Genomic DNA, 22518 nt, shown 5'->3' with positions numbered 1-22518 from the left:
GGGTGGAACCCTCGCGGGACAGTGTGGTCTCAGGACCCTCGGGGTCACAGAAAGACCGGGGGTGCCTGAATGCAGCAGAGCTCCCAGGTATCGGAGCGGGGAAGTGGGCTGCAGAGACGGAGACAAGGTGCAGGCTCTCAGCTCGGGGTTGCCATAAACTGTGATCCGCGGCCCAGTCAGGCCACTGCTCCTCCAGCAGGGACCCAACAAGCAACAGAGCTGAGGAGACTCCCCTTCCTCCCCCGGGAGGAGCGGCGCAGGAGCGCACCGAAGGGATCTGCTGGGTTTGGAGACTCCACACGGGGTCGGGTGCCAGAGATAGAAATGCTTGTTCACAGGCCGGGTGAGCAGAGAGTGCGGCCGGAGATGAGAATGACTGACTGCTTTTCTCTGGGGGTGCACTGAGGAGGGGGCCCCGAGTTCTCGGCTCCTCTGGGCAGAGATTGGGAGGCCACCATTTTCACTCTCGTCCTCCAAGGCTGTACCGAGAGCAGAGAACAAAAGCTCCCGGGAGCAAACCTGAGCAGATTACAGATTATTTAGCCCGGACTGGCAAGGGCGGGGCAATTCTGCCTCCAGCAAAGACATTTGGGAACCACAGCAACAGGCCCCTCCCCCAGAAGATCAGCACGAACAGCCAGCAAGCCAAGACCAAGTTTACCGATCAATGAGAACGGTAGAACTCCAGTGCTAGGGGAATACTGCACATAGAATTCATGGCTTTTTTACCATGATTCATTAATCTTTCAAAGTTAATTTTTTTTAACTGTTTTTTTTTTGAATTTTTGAATTTTTCTTTTTCCCTTTTTCCTTTTTCCAACCAACATCTTATCAATCCCTTTTTTAAAAAAAATTTTTATTTTTCATTTTAGAGTCATATTCTATCCCTTCATAGTAGTTACCCTTATTTTTGGCATATATATATAGAAGTTGTTCTCTCTTTAAAATTTTGAGATACGGTTTCTTCTAACAGATCAAAATATACCCTAAATCACTAGTGTATGGCTTTGTTCTAGTCTCCTGCCTGACCACATTCTCTCCCTTTTTTTCCTTTTTTTTTAAATCTTCTTTCTTTTTTCAAACTTCTTATCTTATCAATTCCTTTTATAAAATCTTTTATAATTTTCATCTTTACAATCATCTTCCATCCCTTCATTGTATCAACCCTTATTTTGTACATATATGTCTTTCTTTCTTTAAAATTTTAGGAGGCACTTTCTTCTAACAGACCAAAATAAACCCAAAATCTAGTGTGTGGCACTGATCTATGCACTAGCCTGATCATATTAGATCATATTCTATTTTTTTGTTTTGTTATTGTTTGTTTTTGTCTTTATCTTTTTCTTTCTTTTTTTTTCCCCCCTCTTTCTTTCCCTTTCTTTCCCCCTGGTTTCAGGTCTTTTCTGATTTGTTTAGAGTATATTTTCTGGGGAAGTTGTTAACCTACTAGCATTTTGTTCTCTCATTCATCTATTTTCCTCTGGACAAAATGACAAGATGAAAAAAAATCACCGCAGCAAAAAGAACAAGAGGTAGTACCGTCAGCCAGGGACCTACTCAATACGGACATTAGTACGATGTTGGACCTAGAGTTCAGAATCATGATTTTAAAGATACTAGTTGGGCTTGAAAAAAGCATGGAAGTTATTAGAGAAACCCTTCCTGGAGAAATAAAGAACTAAGATCTAACCAAGTCGAAATCAAAAAGGCTATTAATGAGGTGCAATCAAAAATGGGGGCACTAACTGCTAGGATAAATGAGGCAGAAGAGAGAATTAGCGATATAGAAGACCAAATGATGGAAAATAAAGAGGCTGAGAAAAAGATAAACAACTACTGGATCACGAGGGCAGAATTCGAGAGATAAGTGATACCATAAGATGAATCAATATTAGAAAAATTGGAATCCCAGAAGAAGAAGAAAGAGAGAGAGGGGCAGAAGGTATACTGGAGCAAATAATAGCAGAGAACTTCCCTAATGTGGGGAAGGAAACAGGCATCAAAATCCAGGAGGCACAGAGAACCCCTCTCAAAATCAATAAAATAGGTCAACACCCCGACATCTAATGGTAAAACTTACGAGTCTCAGAGACAAAGAGAAAATCCTGAAAGCAGCTCGGGAGAAGAGATATGTACCCTATAACGGTAGAAACATTAGACTGGCAACAGATCTATCCACAGAGACCTGGCAGGCCAGAAAGGACTGGCATGATATCTTCAGAGCACTAAACGAGAAAAATATGCAGCCAAGAATACTATATCCAGCTAGGCTGTCATTGAAAATAGAAGGAGAGATAAAAAGCTTCCAGGACAAACAAAAACTAAAGGAATTTGCAAACACGAAACGAGCCCTCCAAGAAATATTGAAAGGGGTCCTCTAAGCAAAGAGAGAGCCTAAAAGCAGCATAGATCAGAAAGGAACACAGACAATATACAGTACCAGTCACCTTACAGGCAATACAATGGCACTAAATTCATACCTTTCAATAGTTACCCTGAATGTAAATGGGCTAAATGCCCCAATCAAAAGACACAGGCTATCAGATTGGATTCAAAAACAAGACCCATCGATATGCTGTCTGCAAGAGACTCATTTTAGACCCAAAGACACCCCCACATTGAAAGTGAGGGGGTGGAAAACCATTTACCATGCTAATGGACACCAAAAGAAAGCTGGGGTGGCAATCCTTATATCAGACAAATTAGATTTCAAAACAAAAACTGTAGTAAGGGATGAGGAAGGACACTATATCCTACTTAAAGGGTCCATCCAACAAGAAGATCTAACAATTGTAAATATCTATGCCCCTAACAGGCGAGCAGCCAATTATATAAGGCAATTAATAACAAAAGCAAGGAAACACATTGACAACAATACAATAATTGTGGGGGACTTTAACACCCCCCTGACTGAAATGGACAGATCATCTAAGCAAAAGATCAACAAGGAAATAAAGACTTTAAATGACACACTGGACCAAATGGACTTCACAGACATATTCAGAACATTCCATCCCAAAGCAACGAATACACATTCTTCTCTAGTGCCCATGGAACATTCTCCAGAATTGATCACATCCTAGGTCACAAATCAGGTCTCAACCAGTACCAAATATTGGGATTATTCCCTGCATATTTTCAGACCACAATGCTTTGAAACTAGAACTCAATCACAAGAGGAAAGTCCAAATACATGGAGGCTAAAGAGCATCCTACTAAAGAATGAATGGGTCAACCAGGAAATTAGAGAAGAATTAAAAAAATTCATGGAAACCAATGAAAATGAAAACACAACTGGTCAAAATCTTTGGGATACAGCAAAGGCAGTCCTGAGAGGAAAGTATATAGCAATACAAGCCTTTCTCAAGAAACAAGAAAGGTCTCAAATACACAACCTAATCCTACACCTAAAGGAGCTGGAGAAAGAACAGCAAATAAAGCCTAAACCCAGCAGGAGAAGAGAAATAATAAAGATCATAGCAGAAATCAATGAACTAGAAACCAAAAGAACAGTAGAACAGATCAACGAAACTAGGAGCTGGTTCTTTGAAAGAATTAACAAGATTGATAAACCCCTGGCCAGACTTATCAAAAAGAAAAGAGAAATGACCCAAATCAACAAAATCATGAATGAAAGAGGAGAGATCACAACCAACACCAAAGAAATACAAACAATTATAAGAACATATTATGAGCAACTCTATGCCAGCAAATTAGATAACCTGGAAGAAATGGGTGCATTCCTAGAGATGTATCAACTACCAAAATTGAACCAGGAAGAAATAGAAAACCTGAACAGATCTAGAACCACTAAGAAAATTGAAGCAGTCATCAAAAATCTCCCAAGAAACAAAAGCCCAGGGCCAGATGGCTTCCCAGGGGAATTCTACAAAACATTTCAAGAAGAATTAATACGTATTCTCCTGAAACTGTTCCAAAAATTAGAAATGGAAGGAAAACTTCCAAACTCATTTTATGAGGCCACCATTACCTTGATCCCAAAACCAGACAAAGACCCCATGAAAAAGGAGAATTACAGACCAATATCCTTGATGAACATGGGTGCAAAAATTCTCACCAAAATACTAGCCAATAGGATCCAACAGTACATTAAAACGATTATTCACCATGACCAAGTGGGATTTATCCCTGGGCTGCAAGGCTGGTTCAACATCTGCAAATCAATCAATGTGATACAATACGTTAACAAAAGAAAGAACAAGAATCATATGATCCTCTCAATAGATGCAGAAAAAGCATTTGACAAAGTACAGCATCCTTTCTTGATCAAAACTCTTCAGAGTATAGGGATAGAGGGTACCTACCTCAATATCATAAAAGCCATCTATGAAAAACCTACAGCGAATATCATTCTCAATGGGGAAAAGCTGAGAGCTTTTCCCCTAAGGTCAGGAACGCGGTAGGGATGTCCACTATCACCACTGCTATTCCACAGAGTATTAGAAGTCCTAGCCACAGCAATCAGACAACGAAAAGAAATCAAAGGCATCCAAATCGGCAAAGAGGAAGTCAAACTCTCACTCTTTGCAGATGATATGATACTGTATGTGGAAAACCCAAAAGACTCCACCCCAAAACTGCTAGAACTCATACAGGAATTCAGTAAAATAGCAAGATATAAAATCAATGCACAGAAATCAGTGGCATTCCTATACACCAACAACAAGACAGAAGAGAGACAAATCAACGAGTCGATCCCATTTACAATTGCACCCAAAACCATAAGATACCTAGGAATAAATCTAACCAAAGAGGCAAAGGATCTGTACTCAGAAAACTATAAAATACTCAGGAAAGAAATTGAAGAAGACACAAAGAAATGGAAAAACGTTCCGTGCTCATGGATTGGAAGAACGAACATTGTGAAGATATCAGTGCTACCTAGAGCAATCTACACATTCAATGCAATCCCCATCAAAATACCATCCACTTTTTTCAAAGAAATGGAACAAAGAATCCTAAAATTTGTATGGAACCAGAAGAGACCCCGAATAGCCAGAGGAATGTTGAAAAAGACAAGCAAAGCTGGCGGCATCACAATTCCAGACTTCCAGCTCTATTACAAAGCTGTCATCATCAAGACAGTATGGTACTGGCACAAAAACAGACACATAGATCAATGGAACAGAATAGAGAGCCCAGAAATGGACCCTCAACTCTATGGTCAACTTGTCTTTGACAAAGCAGGAAGGAAGGTCCAATGGAAAAAAGACAGTCTCTTCAACAAATGGTGTTGGGAAAATTGGACAGCCACATGCAGAAGAATGAAACTGGACCATTTCCTTACACCACACACAAAAATAGACTCCAAATGGTTGAAAGACCTAAACGTGAGACAGGAGTCCATCAAAATCCTAAAGGAGAACACAGGGAGCAACCTCTTCGACCTCAGCCGCAGCAACTTCTTCCTAGAAACATCGCCAAAGGCAAGGGAAGCAAGGCAAAAAGGAACTATTGGGATTTCATCACGATAAAAAGCTTTTGCACAGCAAAAGAAACAGTCCACAAAACCAAAAGACAACCGACAGAATGGGAGAAAATATTTGCAAATGACATATGAGATAAAGGGCTAGTATCCAAAATCTATAAAGAACTTATCAAACTCAACACCCAAAGAACAAATAATCCAATCAAGAAATGGGCAGAAGACATGAACAGACATTTTTCCAAAGAAGACATCCAAATGGCCAACAGACACATGAAAAAGTGCTCAACATCGTTCGGCATCAGGGAAATCCAAATCAAAACCTCAATGAGATACCACCTCACACCAGTCAGAATGGCTAAAATTAACAAGTCAGGAAACGACAGATGTTGGCGGGGATGTGGAGAAAGGGGGACCCTCCTACATGGTTGGTGGGAATGCAAGCTGGTGCAACCACTCTAGAAAACAGTATGGAGGTTCCTCAAACAGTTGAAAATAGAGCTACCATACGATCCAGCAATTGCACTACTGGGTATTTACCCCAAAGATACAAATGTAGGGATCCGAAGGGGTACGTGCACCCCAATGTTTATAGCAGCAATGTCCACAATAGCCAAACTGTGGAAAGAGCCAAGATGTCCATCGACAGATGAATGGATAAAGAAGAGATGGTATATATACACAATGGAATATTATGCAGCCATCAAAAGGAATGAGATCTTGCCATTTGCAACGACGTGGATGGAACTGGAGGGTGTTATGCTGAGTGAAATAAGTCAATCAGAGGAAGATATGTATCATATGACTTCAGTGATATGAGGAATTCTTAATCTCAGGAAACAAACTAAGGGTTCCTGGAGTGGTGGGGGGGTGGGCAGGATGGGGTGGCTGGGTGATAGACACTGGGGAGGGTATGTGCTATGATGAGCGCTGTGAATTGTGCAAGACTGTTGAATCACAGATCTGTACCTCTGAAACAAATAATGCAATATATGTTAAGAAAAAAAAAGAAGAAGAAGATAGCAGGAGGGGAAGAATGAAGGGGGGGAAATCAGAGAGGGAAATCAACCACTAGAGACAATGGACTCTGAAAAACAAACTGAGGGTTCTAGAGGGGAGGGGGTTGGGGGGATGGGTTAGCCTGGTGATGGGTATTAAAGAGGACACGTTCTGTGTGGAGCACTGGGTGTTATGCACAAACAATGAATCATGGAACACTACATCAAAAACTAATGATGTAATGTATGGTGGTTAACATAACAATAAAAAAATTTATAGGTAAAAAAACTAAAAAAAATAGTATTTGCTTACAAAACCTTTAATTGCACTCAACTTTTTTTTTTTTAAAGATTTTATTTATTCATTCATGAGAGACAGAGGGATAGAGAGAGAGACAGAGAGAGAGAAGCAGAGGGAGCAGCAGGCTCCCAAGGAGCAGGGAGCCCGATGCAGGACTCGATCCCAGGACCCTGGGATCATGACCTGAGCCGAAGGCAGATGCTTAACCATCTGAGCCACCCAGGTGCCCTGTACTCAACTATTGAGAGAAACACTTATCCCATAAAGTAAAAGGACATGTAGAACAAGGGGGTCAGACTGACCCAGAGCAGGAACAAGCGTCAATCAACATTATTGACAAGGTGGGGCAGAGTTTTTTCAAACTTGTTCTCCTTTTCTTATTTAAAACGTTATTTTTAACATTCATTCATTAGGTCCCAAAGTGTCCTTGTGAATAGGTGGATTTATTCATGCATGTATTGAGTTGCTTGTGAAATCTGCCTTGCATTTTCACACAATAATGTCTTTCCAAGGTCGTATTATTACTTCTAATAGGAGCATCAATACAATTGATGTTGATTTTTCTTCATGCTGAAGCACTACGTGGGTAGCCCTGAAACTGTGCACTGGCTGCTTTTACCTGCTTCTGCCAGGGTTTTTTAATTATCTAAGAGAGGAAGGCTTTCTCTAAATCCATAGCTATTATAAGGCAAACCATGCCTAGCTCTTGTTGGTAGTTTCGTTGACTTATTATGCAGCAGTGATAGAAAGATAAAGCTTCCTCAGGTAGAAGAGCAAGGAGGAGACAGAACCAGTCCAAAGCACAGGGAACTAAGTCTTTAAGATAGTGTTTATGGAAAGAAAGAGGGTGGGTCCTGGTTGTAGCATGGAAACAAAAGCAGAAGTTGACTCACTTGAGTGTGCTCATCCTCTAGACATGCTGGGACCTCAGAGGCTGGTGGAGGAAAAGAGAAGAAAGCTGGGAACTGCCAGGTCCAAGACTAGGGCACCAAGATTGTAAAATAGGACTGACCCCCTAATAAGGGTATGAAGCAGCCATCAACATAACAAGTAAAAAAGATGTGGTTCCCATGAGCTCCTAGGCCAGCATTGATATCAAGGTGGAAACTTTTGGGCAAAAAGAGCAAGATCACAAGATTTTCTAGATATTATGGTCTGTGGTATCTGGCTCATGATCTGATTTTGTAAAAGTTTTATTGGAACACACATCTGCTCAGGCTACAGTGGTAGAATTGACAGAGACTGTAGGGTTTACAAAGCCCCAAATTTTTCTATCTGACCTTTTAACACAAAATGTTTGGCAACCACTGTTCTACAAGATGATGAGGGTTGGAGTCAGCATTGCGGTGCCAGTTGATGTGTTTGGTTCAAAGACACACCCTAGGCATGGGTTGAGGGAGAAGAGTCAAATGGTAAGGTATAGACTGGATGTCAAAACCACCACTGACTGCTTTAGAGTTCAGTACCTCAGGTATAGGCAAAATCTCTCCTATTGACAGGACAAACATGGTGGGAATTCAATCAAGAATGAGGCTCAGCAGAATTGTGGAATTCAAGCTTACCTTAGTTAGAGAAGATGCCAAGTCTAGGGCAGTGAGTCCAATTTCAGTGACCTGCTGGGAGGTTTGAACCAATGGTCAGTTTCAAGTGCTTAGGGCTCGACAGCATTAGAAGCTAGAAGGCAGAGGCTAACCCAGAAAGAACTATCAAGTCCAAGTAATTTGGATCTTTCTTCTAAAAAATAGGCGTTATCATCTCTATTTCCTCTTCAATATGGTAGCTTATCACCCTCATCAACCCAAGGTAATGAGATGGAAATTTCTCCCGGGTAGGTTTGCCAGATTTAGCAAATAATAGTACAGGACATTGAGTTTAATTTGAATTTCAGATAAACAATGAAAAAAATACTACAGATAAAGGGCTGGTATCCAAGATCTATAAAGAACTTCTCAAACTCAACACCCAAAAAACAAATAAGTCAAAAAATGGGCAGAAGACATGAACAGACACATCTCCAAAGAAGACACACAAATGGCTAACAGACACATAAAAAAATGTTCATCATCACTAGCCATCAGGGAAATTCAAATCAAAACCACACTGAGATATCACCTTACACCAGTTAGAATGGCAAAAATTGTCAAGGCAAGAAACAACAAATGTTGGAGAGGTTGTGGAGAAAGGGGAACCCTCTTACACTGTTGGTGGGAATGCAAGTTGGTATAGCCACTTTGGAAAACAGTGTGGAGGTGCCTCAGAAAATTAAAAATAGAGCTTTACCCTATGACCCAGCAATTGCACTAGTGGGTATTTACCCCAAAGAAACAGATGTGGTGAAAAGAAAGGCCATAAGCACCCCAGTGTTCATAGCAGCAATGTCCACAATAGCCAAACTATTGAAAGAGCTGAGATGCCCTTCAACAGATGACTGGGGTAAAGAAGACGTGGTCCATATGTACAATGGAATATTACTCAGCCATCAGAAAGGATGAATACCCAACTTTTGCATCAACATGGATGAGACTGGAGGAGATTATGCTACGTGAAATAAGTCAAGCAGAGAAAGTCAGTTATCATATGGTTTCACTTATTTGTGGAACATAAGGAACAGCATGGAGGACATTAGGAGAAGGAAGGGAAAAATGAAGGGGGGAAATCGGAGGGAGAGATGAACCATGAGAGACTATGGACTCTGAGAAACAAACTGAGGGTTCTAGAGGGAGGGGGGAGGAGGGATGGGTTAGCCCGGTGATGGGTATTAAGGAGGGCACATACCGCATGGATCACTGGGTGTTATACGAAAACAATGAATAGTGAATCATTACAGCAAAAACTAATGATGTATTGTATGGTGACTAACATAAAATAAAATTTAAAAAAAAAAAGCAATGAAAAAAATCTTAATATAAGTATGTTTGAAATATTGCGTTGGACCTTTTTATAATAAAAATTATTTATTGGAATTCAAATTTAACTGGAATCCTTCGTTTCTTCTGGCAACATCATTCCTAAGAAACTGGCCACCAATTTGTGATAAATCATGACTAAACTAAATATTTTGACTTCTAGGGCAGCAAGAAATTTCTAGTCCTTTGGTTTCTCTTCTAGTCTTTTTTCTGCTTCTCCCTCCATCCACATACAGACTTCTTCTTCCTCACCTCTTTCTAGTTCCTCTACACCACTTCCTTTCCAAGGGCTGTCTGGGAGAGAGGACCAATCGCATCTATCAACGCTTCCAAGAATTATAATACTGTTTCAACTGCCATTGATTGACCCAGAAAAGGGCTGAAAACTGAGAAAGAAGACGTCAAACTTCTTAACGTGACTCACAGGAAGGAAACCTGGTGAACAGACAGTTGGATGATAGGCTTCTGACTCACAAAGTTTTTTTTGGCTAAAGATTTTTAGGCATCCATCACCGTTAGTTTGCTATTGAGAAACCGCTGAGGTTTCCCTGGCAGTGCACAGAATGCTGTCTTGGTGCAAAAAAAACCAAAACAAACCAACCAAACAAAAAACATGTGGCTTTAAATTAACTTCTGGGCACTTGATGGTTCCACACATTGAATTAAAATGGGCATTTGGGGAATTTGTCTTTATCTGAAAGCCTCAGATAAAAAGCAGAAGGCTCTCTGAGGGCCATTATGCCAAAATTGTGTTCTGGGTAGATGTTCTTAGGAGAGGCTCAGGAGAAGTCAAATCTGTGTGACTTGCTCTGTGCTGCAGTCAGTGGATAAACCTCACCTGCAGTGAAGACGATGTGGGTGAAGATTATGCTCAGTGAGACTTTAGGAGCTTGCGTAATATGTAAGATGTAGAAAATATTAAACTGATGTGATTTTACCCTTCCCCCCATCGATCATACCTTTAGCAACCTTTCCACAATGGTGGCAGTGTTGGAGGCCATTTGGGTCTCCCTTCAAGAATTTGCTGGTCAGCTGTAAGGTGTGTAGTTAGCTTACAGCCTCCAGATATCAGCACCTTAAGATCTGCTTCACCTTTTGAGCTGTGGCCGTGGTCTTCCTGGGGCATCCCACAGCCAATGGCTGAGCAATAGCTGGGTGCTAGGCCTGGCCATTTCTTTTCAATATGGGCTTCCTCTAATGAGTGATCTGAGTTCTGGAATTCCCCGTTGAGATGGCCAAAACTTAAGAGTGGTCTGAGGCTCTCCCTGTCCAGTCTTGCTTTCTCAATCTTTTATCTTCACAGTGTCACTACCCAATAAACGTCCTACCTTCTTAATTCTGTCCCAGTGTCCTCTTATCTGGGGACACACTTGATACAACCATCACGGCCCCGAGGAAGTGGGCAGGCCAGGTGGCAATCTAGGAAAGGAAAAGATATTTTGAGGGGAACATTCTTACCAGAAAGGAAGGCGTGGTAAGGCATACTCTTTCCTGCCAAGGAGAGTACGGAAATAAGAAGAGACATGGGAGCAGGGTCAGACCTTTCCATCTTAGGGTGCCTCGCCTCCTCCTTGGAGCCAAGCCTCGTTGGAGAGGGAACCATGGATGCATTCAGAAAGGTAGGGGGAGACTAACAGTATTGGGGCAAGTAACCTACTTTCCCCCATATAACCTGGAGGAGTCTGAAAGCACTTAGGAGAAGCCCCACATTTGTCTTGGCACCATAGCTTGAGTGGGACAGGGCAGCATTAGCAGACGGAGGGACCTTGGTATCTCTTTATTCCCACATGCTCTGCTGAGGGTCAGGGATCACTGGCAATGCAGAAGCCTGAGGTTTGGAAATGGAGGCCAGTGAGATCAGGCAGTTTGATTTCTAGGGGCAAGAGCAGCGTCGATGTCCCATGCCATTGCATGCCAATAAACAAACTCGACCAGAGGCAACTGGGGATACTAGCACAGACTAAATAGGCCCAGAAACTCAGCAGGGGAGCCCACCAACACCAGAGTTCACCATGCTATTTCCCACACCCATAGCCACGTAGTAATGACACCTCCACCAATCAGAGACCCAGGTGCTATGTTGGGAGACCTGGGGATAGTGGAGGAGTCCGAGATATGCTGACTGAGTGTGCAAGTCTAGCCTTTTCCTGTAAATTCTATAGGGTTGTTTTTTATTTTTTAAACAAAACAAAGAAGATGCATATTTTTGCATGTCTGAGTGTGTGTGAATTAATTGGTGACCCCGTTGCACTTGAATAAAACATTTCACATTTTGAATTTTTGCCCAAGCAACGGAGTTAAGGAGAGGTCAGGCTTAGCATCTCCTAAGTCATATCTGGACAGCAACTTCCTGCAGAGAACCTCCACGGACTGGATAAATTACAGATCCATGTACGGTGAATATTTGGCTGCTCTCTTGACCACATCTTCCAAGGGATGGGAGATAAACCACTGGTGATAGCCAAGATGATTTTAGGTTGTGTGTGAACACCAGCAATTAGCACTGAATCACACCCAAAGTATCTTATTTCCAGTTTCTCAGCCCTTCTGATCACGTAAGAGCAAGTTTTGGTGGTGTTCTTGTCTCTGACCTCTTGAGCGCTTTCCAGTTCCCCTCCTTAACAAAGTGAGAGCAGACTTCAGACTGAGTAGAAGAGCATGAGCGGCCTTCCAGTCTCAAGTTATTTCCCAGGAGACGGCCACTGGGACCCTTCAACAGAAGTCAAATCATGCCCCTTCTCTTCTTAAGACCTTCCCATGTCTCCTCATCTCACTCACAGGGAAAGCCCAAATTCCTTCAGTGGTGCCAAGGCCCTACTTGCACGGACACTTACCGTCTCTCCTCCACGCATCCTCCTTCTTTCACTGCACCAACCTCTGGTTGGTCTCGAATATTCTTGCCCCAGATACTGGCACAGCTCACATCTTTATCTGTCAGGACTTGATTCAGATGCCCCGTTGGCACTGAGGACCCCCCGGCGATGTTATCTGAGATTGCAAATCTTGCAAATCTCTTCTCTCCTTCTGCTTTTTGCATGTGTGCATGCGCAATATATTTTACTTACTCGGAATTTTTTTTTCTTAATTTTGTCCTTTTTTTAGAAATTTGTCATTCTTATTTCCTGCCTCTCTCACTTGAACGTGAGCTCCATGAGAGTTTCTGTCTGTTTTGTGTACTGCTGTATCCTCAGTACAAAAACAGGGCCTGGGATATATTGAATGCTCATGCTGTATTTACTAGTTGAATAAATGAGTTCTCAGCTTGCTCCTACTTGTTATTGTATCAGGTCTTCCCTCTCCCAATGTCTCGCTTTTTAATTCTCTTCCTTTCCTGGCAAAGTGAATGCAAATAGAACAACAAAAAATCCCCACAAGATGCTATAATTCCCCCTTCTCAACTTCATGGAAATTCTGATACATATATATATTATGTATATATGTATTTATATTATAGATCTTCCTAGGCTTGCAATGAGAACATGTGCTAATAAACCCATTATAAATTGAAAATACTGTAAGTCGAAAAAAAAATGCATGTCACACCCCTAACCTACCAAACATCATAGCTTAGCCTAGCCTGTTAAACATGCTCAGAATATGTACCTTAGCCTACAGCAAAATCATCTAATACAAACCCATTTTATAATAAAATGTTGGCCGTCTCATGTAATTTATGGAAACTGAAAGTGTCAAGCCGAATGGTTGGGTGGGTCCTGGGTGGCTGTAATTGTATCACTGCCCACCCTCGGGATCGCGTGGCTGACTGGGCGCTCTGGCCACCTTCCTGTCCAGGAGCACCAGAGGATCATCCTGTGTATCCTTAGCCCAGGAAAAGATCAAAATTCAGAATTCCAGACAGGGTTTCTACTGAATGTGCATCATTTTCGCACCATTGTGAAGTCGAAAATCATTCAGTCAAACTATCATAAATCAGGACTCTGTATTTTTTTTTCCTTCCAGATGGGAGATTTGGGCTCTACAGTGTCTAGGGAAGAGAATGTGGGAAGTTCTTTGCCTAGCTGGTTTCTCTTCTCCCCCCAGCTCCCATTCATTCTTCTTCCCTCCCTCCTTGCTGCCCCTGCTCTTCTCCCAATCTGTGTGGTGAGCTCTTGGCGTCAGCAGATTGCACCTCCCGGGCAGGGAGGGCTGAGCCCCAGGCTTGGTGTCCCAGCACAAGGACCATCTGCCAGGCTCCTGCTTCTGAGGGCTGCAATTCAGGGTCACCGCGACACTAGACTAAATCACAAACCCAAACCTAGAACCCTGGAACTGAGAGTACCATGGAAGGCCCTGCAGGCCCAGCTCCGCCCAGTAGGCCCAGCTCCGCCCAGCTGGTTGACTTGTTTGCTGTTTCCTCTTGTCACCGCAGCAACGTGTCGGGTTGTCAAGGAGATAGGAGGGAACATTCTGGTGAGAAAGAAGCTCTCCAGAGCGTGGGTGGCAGCAGACAGTCAGTCATCGAGGACAACACCCTACTCCTTGGCTCCGCCTCTCCGCCCACACCCCAAAAAAGCCACACAAGGAGCTGGAATTCAAGGGGCTGACTTTGGAATTCCAACCAGACCTTGCCCACATATACACTCCGGTCCTTGGTGCCCTTAGAGGGGGAGGTTCTTGCTGCTGGATCTGTGGACTTCTCGAAGCCTTGGGGGTGTATTTGTGGTATAAGAAGGCACCTGGTGTTTTTCAAGGGTCAGAAGAGACTAGTGGCTGAGCTCTTCTGCTCTCCTGTGGATGTAAGGCTGTGATAGGGCCCTTGATCACCATGGAGGACCCGGGAAATCGGAAGGAGAAAGGCCGGGGCAAAGCCCTGGGACCTAGGGATTCCTCCTGTGAGTTTGCCTGCCTTCAGTCGAACAAGGTACACCGTGGAGACATCCACCCCAAACTCCAAGAAGGAACACTGCTGTCCAACCCCTAACTCTCATGAACACCGAAATAACAGGACCCGATCTGACAAGCCTTTGGGAGTACACAGTACTGACATCAGAACGCTGCTAAGCACACCTTCATCTTCACAAAGCTTGTGTCTTTTCTCGTAATCGTCTCCACATTAAAAGGGCTTCATGTTCCCTATTTTACAGATGAGAAGATGGTCGTGGAGCCACCTTCTGCTACCAAAAAGTGGCAGGAAAGCCTTGAAAGCCTGGGTCTCATGATCTAAATGTGGGGTGTTTCCCGGCCCCTCCCTGCAGATGAGTTCCTTAAAAACGAGCTGCCCGAGTCTGAGGCCTGAAACCACAGGGCCTACTGATGTGGCTGTGAACTGCTGCTCTCCGGCCAGAAAGACAGAAGCCAAGTGGAAGAGGAACCACACTGCCCTGGAGGACCTTAGCATGTCTCACACATGCTGAATATTTACATGTGTTCCCTGCATGGTCTCTATGGCAACTGGCTGAGGTGCAAAAATGCTTGGTTGGTATTTTTAAGAGGACAAGAAGAGAATGCTCCAAGATCCTCTTTTCTCCCAGCGAGCCAGGCTATTTCCATCCCCTGGCTTCGTGATGTTGCTCCCAGCAGACATCTGGCATGAAGACCTCCAACAGCAGGGAACCAGTGCATTAGTCCAATAGGCGTTGGAGCCTCACAGGATGGAAGGATCTCATCTCCTGCTCCCTCTTCCAGGCAATTATGTGCAGAGTCAGGAAGGGATTTTGTTATTAAGAAGTCTCAATGGTAAGGAGCTGAGAGATTGTGGTTTCCAGCTTTTAACCACAACATTTAAGGCGTGTCTCCATTTTTCTTATGGTTTCCAGGGCACGTCATTATCTAATTCTCCCTGAAGAGTCAGCATTGCTTTATGATGCATATATATCAATGATGTGCGCTGAGGCGCTGAGCCAGCGAACAACATCTTTCTCAGAAACCTCCCTCTTCCATCCGTTTTCTGGCACTGTGTTTTGAAATTGCCCCTCACCCCCTTTCTAACTCAAATGCTGCATGGGAATCTGTGGGCAGGAATGAAGTCTACGTTGCCATGATGAAAACTATAATTCAACACCACGTATGTGCGACAGAATATTTTAACTCTCAGCACCCCAGTTTGTGACTTATATGACTTAGGTGGTGTCTGTTAGTGCCTCGTGTGTCAAAAAACACCATTCTACGTGCTTTGGGAGGAACAAGAATAAAGGTGACTCCCCAAGGTCTTACAAGCTAGTTTAGCTAGTTTAGCTAAGCTCTTTTATAGCACTGAAGAAAGCATTACATGCTCAAGGTGGGACACGTCTATTAAAGCCCATATGAAAAAGAAAGCACCTTTGCAAATGTCCCAGGTGGGGCTGGGTTCACGGGCAGTCATTGGCGCAGTTGTCTGAGACTTATGCTTGGAGGCCTTGCTTGAGTTTCACACAAGACACTGCTGGTGGTCTTGCATTTCCTAACTGATCTTTAACTTTGTGTTTTGTCAGTGAAGTCTGATGGGACAATGGAACTCAGCTCACTGGTGGTCCTGCCCCCCACCCCAGCTGCTCATGACCCAGACCTCACCTGACTTCCTTTTCCCCACCCCATTCCAAGCCACCCAGTGTGGCTTACCAGGTCTTATCAGCAGGCAGGAGACCCCATTCTCCCTTCTGCTCCCCATAGGAGACCTGGGAGCAGATGCAGGGAGGGATGGGGTGGGACACGCACCCCATGGCATCTTGGAGAAGAGCCTGGCAGTGCCACGGTGCATTCCACCTGCAGGGGTCCTCTCATCTACCCCCAGCCGTGTAGCCAGTGTGTGCTGGAGGGTGAAATCTCCTTGGGGGCACTGTGGGTTGAGGGGACAGGCAGTGTGTACCCTGCTCTTGAGCCCCACAATTCTGTAGCCAGACCAAACACACTCCAGCGACTCCCTGCTATACAGTCTAAGCAGGTCTTGAGTAGCTGTCATAAATCAAACCAATCCTGACTTCCTACCAGTTCAATTATGGCAAATTAGATTCTGTTCCTCGGAACCCATTTAAACCATAAAAACACCAAAACTAATTATGAAAGTGAAATGCGAGTCCTATGAGGTCACCTCATAAGTACATTTAATATATTTGAGATTTGTAATATATTAATATAATCATGATATTACTATATGTATAGGTATAAAATGAGTTCCACATCCTAAGCCCTTACAAGCCCTTGCTTATTATGGAAAATCAAGCGCAATGTACAATTGACATCATACGTGTGCCTTGTGGGAGATTTTCCTGCAGAGACTGGACTGACTGAAGCTGTGTTCTCTAAACTTGGGCAGACATTTTAGGTGTTGAAAAGTGTCATTTTGATGACGATTTCTTTCAACACTCTTCTAGCTTTGGAAAGGAAGAGTTACAAATAACAAGGCATAAGATTCCCCTCAAAGGTATATTTTTAGCAAAATAACACCTTGTAAATTTTCCTCTTGTGCTCAACAGCTAGGCGGCTGCACAGAAGGTCTGTCCAAGCCGACACACGCTAACTGGTAATCTGCCATGATAGGAGACCAACCCCGGGCTGTGGGCAACAGGGTGGGTGTAGAAATAAATAAGAAGGCCCTTGCCTCTAAGAAAGAAGCATATCACATAAATTTGTGGCTGCAGAGGGAGCTGGCGGGAGCTGGCCTAGATCTTATGGGTGGTTGGCAGGTCCTTCTTAGCGGCTTATTCCAACCTGAACACCATATTGTCAGCAGAAGGCTGCTGGCCCAGGCTGACCGTGGACAGGGCTTGATCACTTACAGGCCATTGGGAGTTGCTGTCCACAGCCTGACACATTGGAGCCTTGCTTCCTGTTCTCTCTCCAACATCCACATTGCTTTTGGAAAAGCGCCATTTCTTGGGTCAACATGAAGATTACCCTGTGGAAGACCCTGGAAATATTAGCTATAAGTAACCAATATTATCGAGGGCTTGCTACATGTGAGGCACCATGCCGCAGTCCAAGAATATAGTCCTTCCTTTCAAGGTTTCATGGTAAACAAGAGAAGGTGTATATGTAAGCAAATGACAAAATAAAATATGCATTGAAATCAGGTATGGGAAAGTGACAGTCAAAAGACCTAACCTTAAATCTCAGCCTTGACTAGCTGGCTCAGTGGCTCTAGTTAAGCCCCATAACTTCCCTGGGCTTTGGTTTCTTTATTTGTAAATAGATTTATGGCTGAGGGGAGAGAGGTTGTCTATTTGGTTTCCTGTTTTAAAATTGCCTGTCTCAGGCGCCTGGGTGGCTCAGTTGGTTGAGCGACTGCCTTTCAGCTCAGGTCATGATCCTGGAGTTCTGGGATCAAGTCCCGCATCGGGCTCCCCACTCAGCAGGGAGTCTGCTTCTCCCCCTGAACCTCCCCCCTCTCATGCTCTCTCTTTCTCTATCTCATTCTCTCTCTCAAATAAATAAATAAATAAAATCTTTAAAAAAAATAAAATAAAATTGCCTGTCTCTTTGAACCTCCTAGAAATAATCTGGGTCCATAAGCAAGATTCTCTTTGACCTGTGTATGGGTTTTCAAGGGCTGCCGTGACAAAGTACCACAAAATGAGTGGCCTACACAACAGAAATGTATTGTCTCACAGTTCTAGAAGCTAGTAGTCTGAGATCAAGGTGTTGGCAGGTTGGTTCCTTCTGAGGGCTGTGATAGAGTCTGCTCCATGCTTCTTCTCTTGTTTCTGGTGATTTGCTGGCAATCTTTGACCTTACTTGGCTTATACAGCTCTGTCTTCAAGTTCATATGGTGTTTTCCTGGGTGCCTCTATGTGCAAATTTCTATTTTTTATAAGGTTACTAGTGTTATTGGAGTAGGTCATATACTTCAGTATAACCTCATCATAACTGTATAACCTCATCTTAACTAGTTGTATTTGCAATAAGCTTATTTTCAAATAAAGTCACATTCTGAGGGCTAGGACTTCAACCTATAAATTTTTAGGGGAGACAATTCAAACCATAATAATAACCTGTTTTACCCTTTTTTACCTTAGAATCCTTGGTCCACCCTTATTCAAAACAATAAATCTTTTCATTTCAGTTGCCAGCTCTAATCAATTGGAGTGATTAGCTGTAGTGTTGCACAGAAAAGGGTTGTGAACTAACATCCAAGATTAATGGGAAAGGTGATTGGAATTGGTTCAGATTTTTTTTTAAAGGGTACAGGATATAAGAAATAGGGGCTTGTCATTTGTCTGCTCACCCAAGGAGCAGAAGACTTTAAAATCCTACTGCTCATTCCTAAAGGAGGGACGTCACCAAAGAGTGAGGAACCTTCAAAAACCTGCTTTTTTCAGATCTCTCTAATTGAGATGATCCCCAAAAGGTGGTTGCCAGCTTGCAATCTTGACACATCCAATAATTCTTATAGGGCATTTTAGTCTGGCCTATGAGAATAATCAAATCTGCAGTAGGACTCAGCTAGTTGAAGATGGGAGCAAAGGGAATTAAACTTTCAGAAAGGCTTCATCAATCAGTCTGGGCTTTCTGAATGTTTTCCCTGTTGAGATTGAGAACTTGCTTTGGCTAAAGAGTTGCCACTGGAACCAGATAGGAAATGAGCTTCTGGAAGCACCAAAAATGAATCCTCACTCCCACTCTTGACACCGACTACATCCAAATCACCAGATGATGACAGCTGCTGTAGAAATCTAAGCAAGTGGAAGGATGCCCACCTTGGTACAAGAGCCAAGAGATGGGGAGCAACAGGAAGCTGGTTATCTGTGTCATTGTGGATATAAAGAAAGTATTTTCAGGACACAGAGGGGAAGTGGCTGGGGACCCTAAAGCCAACTTTGACTCTCCAGGGAAGTTCTTCATTTTTACTTCATCTTCTGAGGTCCTTGAGGAAAACCTAGCAGACCAATCAAGGCCAAAGCCTGCTCAGCACCAGAGAGTGTTTTAATTGAGGCCTTTGTTTCTAAGATACTCATCTAAAGTATGACTATCACTGATTTGAAACTTTTCCCATCATGCTAGGGAATCAGGATCACATCCAGGCACTATTTCACATGTTTCCCACTGGTGAAGGCTACATCCTCTTCAATGGTGTGGTAGGATTGACTGCATTCATGGCCCATTTTCATGCCTCCCTGCATTTCCCCCTTTAGTAGTGTCCTCTCCACACTGATTCTTGGTGTGGTCATGTAATCAACTTTGACCCCAACAGAGTCTTGAAAAACACAGCCAAGTCATCCAGCCAAGGCCATCCTAGACCAGCTACCCACAGTCACCTAACAAACTAACCACAGGCACGTGAGTGAGCCCAGACCACACCAGCCAAGACCAACCCAGACCAGTAGAACCACCCAGCTGAACTGTAGACTTGTGAGAAGTAAGAAATGGTTGTTATTTGAAACCACTCAATTTGGGGGTGATTTGTTACATAGCAATAACTAACTGCTACATATTATCTCCCACATGTGGGCTAAAGAGGGTCAGAAAAAGATTAGGTGTAAGCTGCTGGAATTCAATTGTGACTAGGAAACTCTGATGAACTGACAGGGCAGGTCTGTTACAAGGTTATTTGCATGAGGTGCCTCCCAGGAGAGAACTCATCCCAAGGGAAGAACAAGTCAAGCAGAGAAGCTTGGCCCAGGAACACAGACTTAGTCATCAGAGGCTGAGAAAATCCACCCTAGTGTCTATTATTCTAATGGGTCTTCTGGCTAAGCTCAACGGAGTCTTGTCTGACTTATATGTTGGAGGGTATAGGTAAGGTATAGGCAAAGGATTATTTCACAAACACATGTCTAGGACACAAATACAAGCTCTCCAGCTTTGGGCTCAGTGTAGAAAATTGTAGAGCTAAAGCAGCAAGAGAGGGTCTACATGAACAAAGCACAAGTTTGGTACCCAGAAGACTCCAGCACCTTTGTCAAAGATAGGGGACCCAGAAGAAGACTAAGTCACATCTGTCTAAATTGCTATCCTAATTCACTATTTCATTCATTTATGCATTCAACAAGCACTGAGGGCTATTCAGACTATACCAATTAGGTTACATTGAGGGGAGACAAATGCATTCATAAAGTAGGGTCCCTCCCCATAAGGAGCACACAGACCGGTTTACATTTAAAACTAGGCCTGACCTCGTGCACTCTAATTGATTTGTAATGGCTGTTGAGAGCATTCTCTTGAGCATTTGAGAGGTCACATCCTGATTCCAAGGAGTGCTGTGATTGACTAGTAATGTCTGCTTTGGCCACATACTTGTCATTCCGGTGGCTGAGTTTTATGTCTTGGCTCCATAGTAGCAGTTAGCTGTAGACTCATGAATTAGGCCTCTCACATGTATTATATGTAAAATCCGTCTGTCACTGCCTGTTCTTGCCTTAGCTGGGTGACAGGGGCTGAACAGATACTGAGGAAGGTGGTTCTGAGTCAGCATTCTTCTTTTATAACAAATGGACATGATATTTTCTCTCTTATCTATTTCTGCTCCTCCCCTGCAAGTCAGAGATGTAATCCACAAAATGGGAATGAGGTGGAGTGGAGTATGAAGTGGGCATCTATGCACGGTCACAAAAATTACTCTACTTTCCTCCAGCAGAGTGATAAAGAGTTTGAGGATGTCAGAGACTGTGACCTAGCCTTGAAAATAAGCACTGAAATATTACCAGCCCATACTGACTTGGCGTCACATGGGCAACAAAATAAAGAAAATCCTACCAGTCAAGTTTCTTGTATTTACTCAGTATGAACGTGGTTAATCTCTTGACAGACTTGGCAAGCTGCAGGAACAGGAGAGTGCCAGGCAGAGCTCCCCGTGGGCATTTAATGAACACCGTGGATGAGTCCCAGTAGCTCAACTGAGGAGCTCAGCCTGGATTTGGACGTACAATCCTTGGACAACTGTAGGGGAGACAAAAGGTGTTTAAAGTCACTGTACTAAATTCATTGTTGCTACAAGTCTGTTTGTTTTGTGAACCATCTAGAACTCAAAAGGCCAAGTACTTAATAAGTATGTAACCGAATATGGCTTTCATAGTCAGCAAGACCTGCTCTCAAATCTCTGTTCTGCCTTTCTCTAATGGTGTGACTTTGGGGAAGTGCCTTAACCCATTTTTGTCTGAAAAACAGGGATAATAATAGTACCTATCTCAGGGTTTTTGTTCAGATAGAATGAGTATGGGAAGGGCTCAACAGAATGGCTGGCATATACTAGGTACTCAATAAATGATAGCCATAATTATTAGCGATGACGTTCTGGACTCTTTGGGGTATCTTCCACACACCCCCTTTATGCCTTCTCCTTTCCACTCACAAGTGGGATCGGGCTCCAAATCCATGTGGCCAGAAGCTCTGGGCAGAGGCCCTCTGTGGGCCCCATCTCCTTCTTCTCAGCTTCGCCTCAAGCCATCCTGCCAACACAGGGCCATAGGGCAGTGCCCATGTTTCCAGGATATGCTGTCTCTCAGTGGCCTGGTTCCCATTTCCAGGCCTCTTTTGGCCATGTGTCACACCACACCAGCGAGGCCCAGGCCATTGTGACACTGAATAATGAGAGGGACAGCAGGGGAGGAAGAAACAGAGCTCCTACTCCAGTCTAGGCCAACAGCACCCCGGAAGCCACAGGGACTGTTGCCACTTGCCGAGGACAGTGCCTGCTGCCCAGAGCGGGCCTCCAGCACTGGAAGCCACAGGGCCCAAGCAGAGCCACACCCACCAGGCTGCATTGCTGGGCCACCATGATCGGATCAACTGGCACGGACAGGGTGTTGGGGGACACATTTTAGAGAGAAGGTCATGGGAGAGGGAGGTAGGAAAGATGCCTTCTGGTTCTTACTCTCTGGGCTTCAGTTTCCTTTACTGTTGAGGAAAACAAGACAAAGAAACAGAGTATCTGGCCCATTGTGTGGCTGAGCGGGAAAAGCATAGGATTTGATGGACAAGTCTCTCCTTCAACACTTGCCTCTACTGCCTTCTGCC

General features: G+C 43.7%; 1 long non-coding RNA gene across 9 annotated transcripts in view; it reads right to left on the bottom strand.

Moving 5' to 3' along the window:
• The window catches only part of LOC112829149 (uncharacterized), an 88463-nt gene extending 66439 nt beyond the window's left edge, over positions 1-22024 (bottom strand). For 4 of the 9 annotated variants that reach the window (XR_012381832.1, XR_012381837.1, XR_012381833.1 and 1 more), the window contains exons 1-4: positions 21854-22024; positions 21259-21441; positions 10980-11070; positions 8308-8361 (exon numbers count right to left, since the gene is read on the bottom strand). This is a non-coding gene — a long non-coding RNA (uncharacterized lncRNA). Of the gene's footprint in view, positions 1-7638; positions 7680-8307; positions 8362-10979; positions 11071-21258; positions 21442-21853 lie in introns of all 9 variants that reach the window. The other 5 variants (XR_012381834.1, XR_012381835.1, XR_012381838.1 and 2 more) reach the window with 3 other exon arrangements.
• Between the last annotated feature and the right edge of the window lie 494 nt (positions 22025-22518).

The sequence above is a fragment of the Callorhinus ursinus genome, unplaced genomic scaffold (genome assembly GCF_003265705.2).
Source record: "Callorhinus ursinus isolate GAN/ISIS: 27379988/994484 unplaced genomic scaffold, GSC_fseal_2.0 scaffold21, whole genome shotgun sequence".
In the NCBI taxonomy this organism is placed as follows: domain Eukaryota; kingdom Metazoa; phylum Chordata; class Mammalia; order Carnivora; family Otariidae; genus Callorhinus; species Callorhinus ursinus.
The sequence above is the reverse complement of the archived record's forward strand: the minus strand, read 5'-3'. Positions and strand labels throughout refer to the sequence as shown.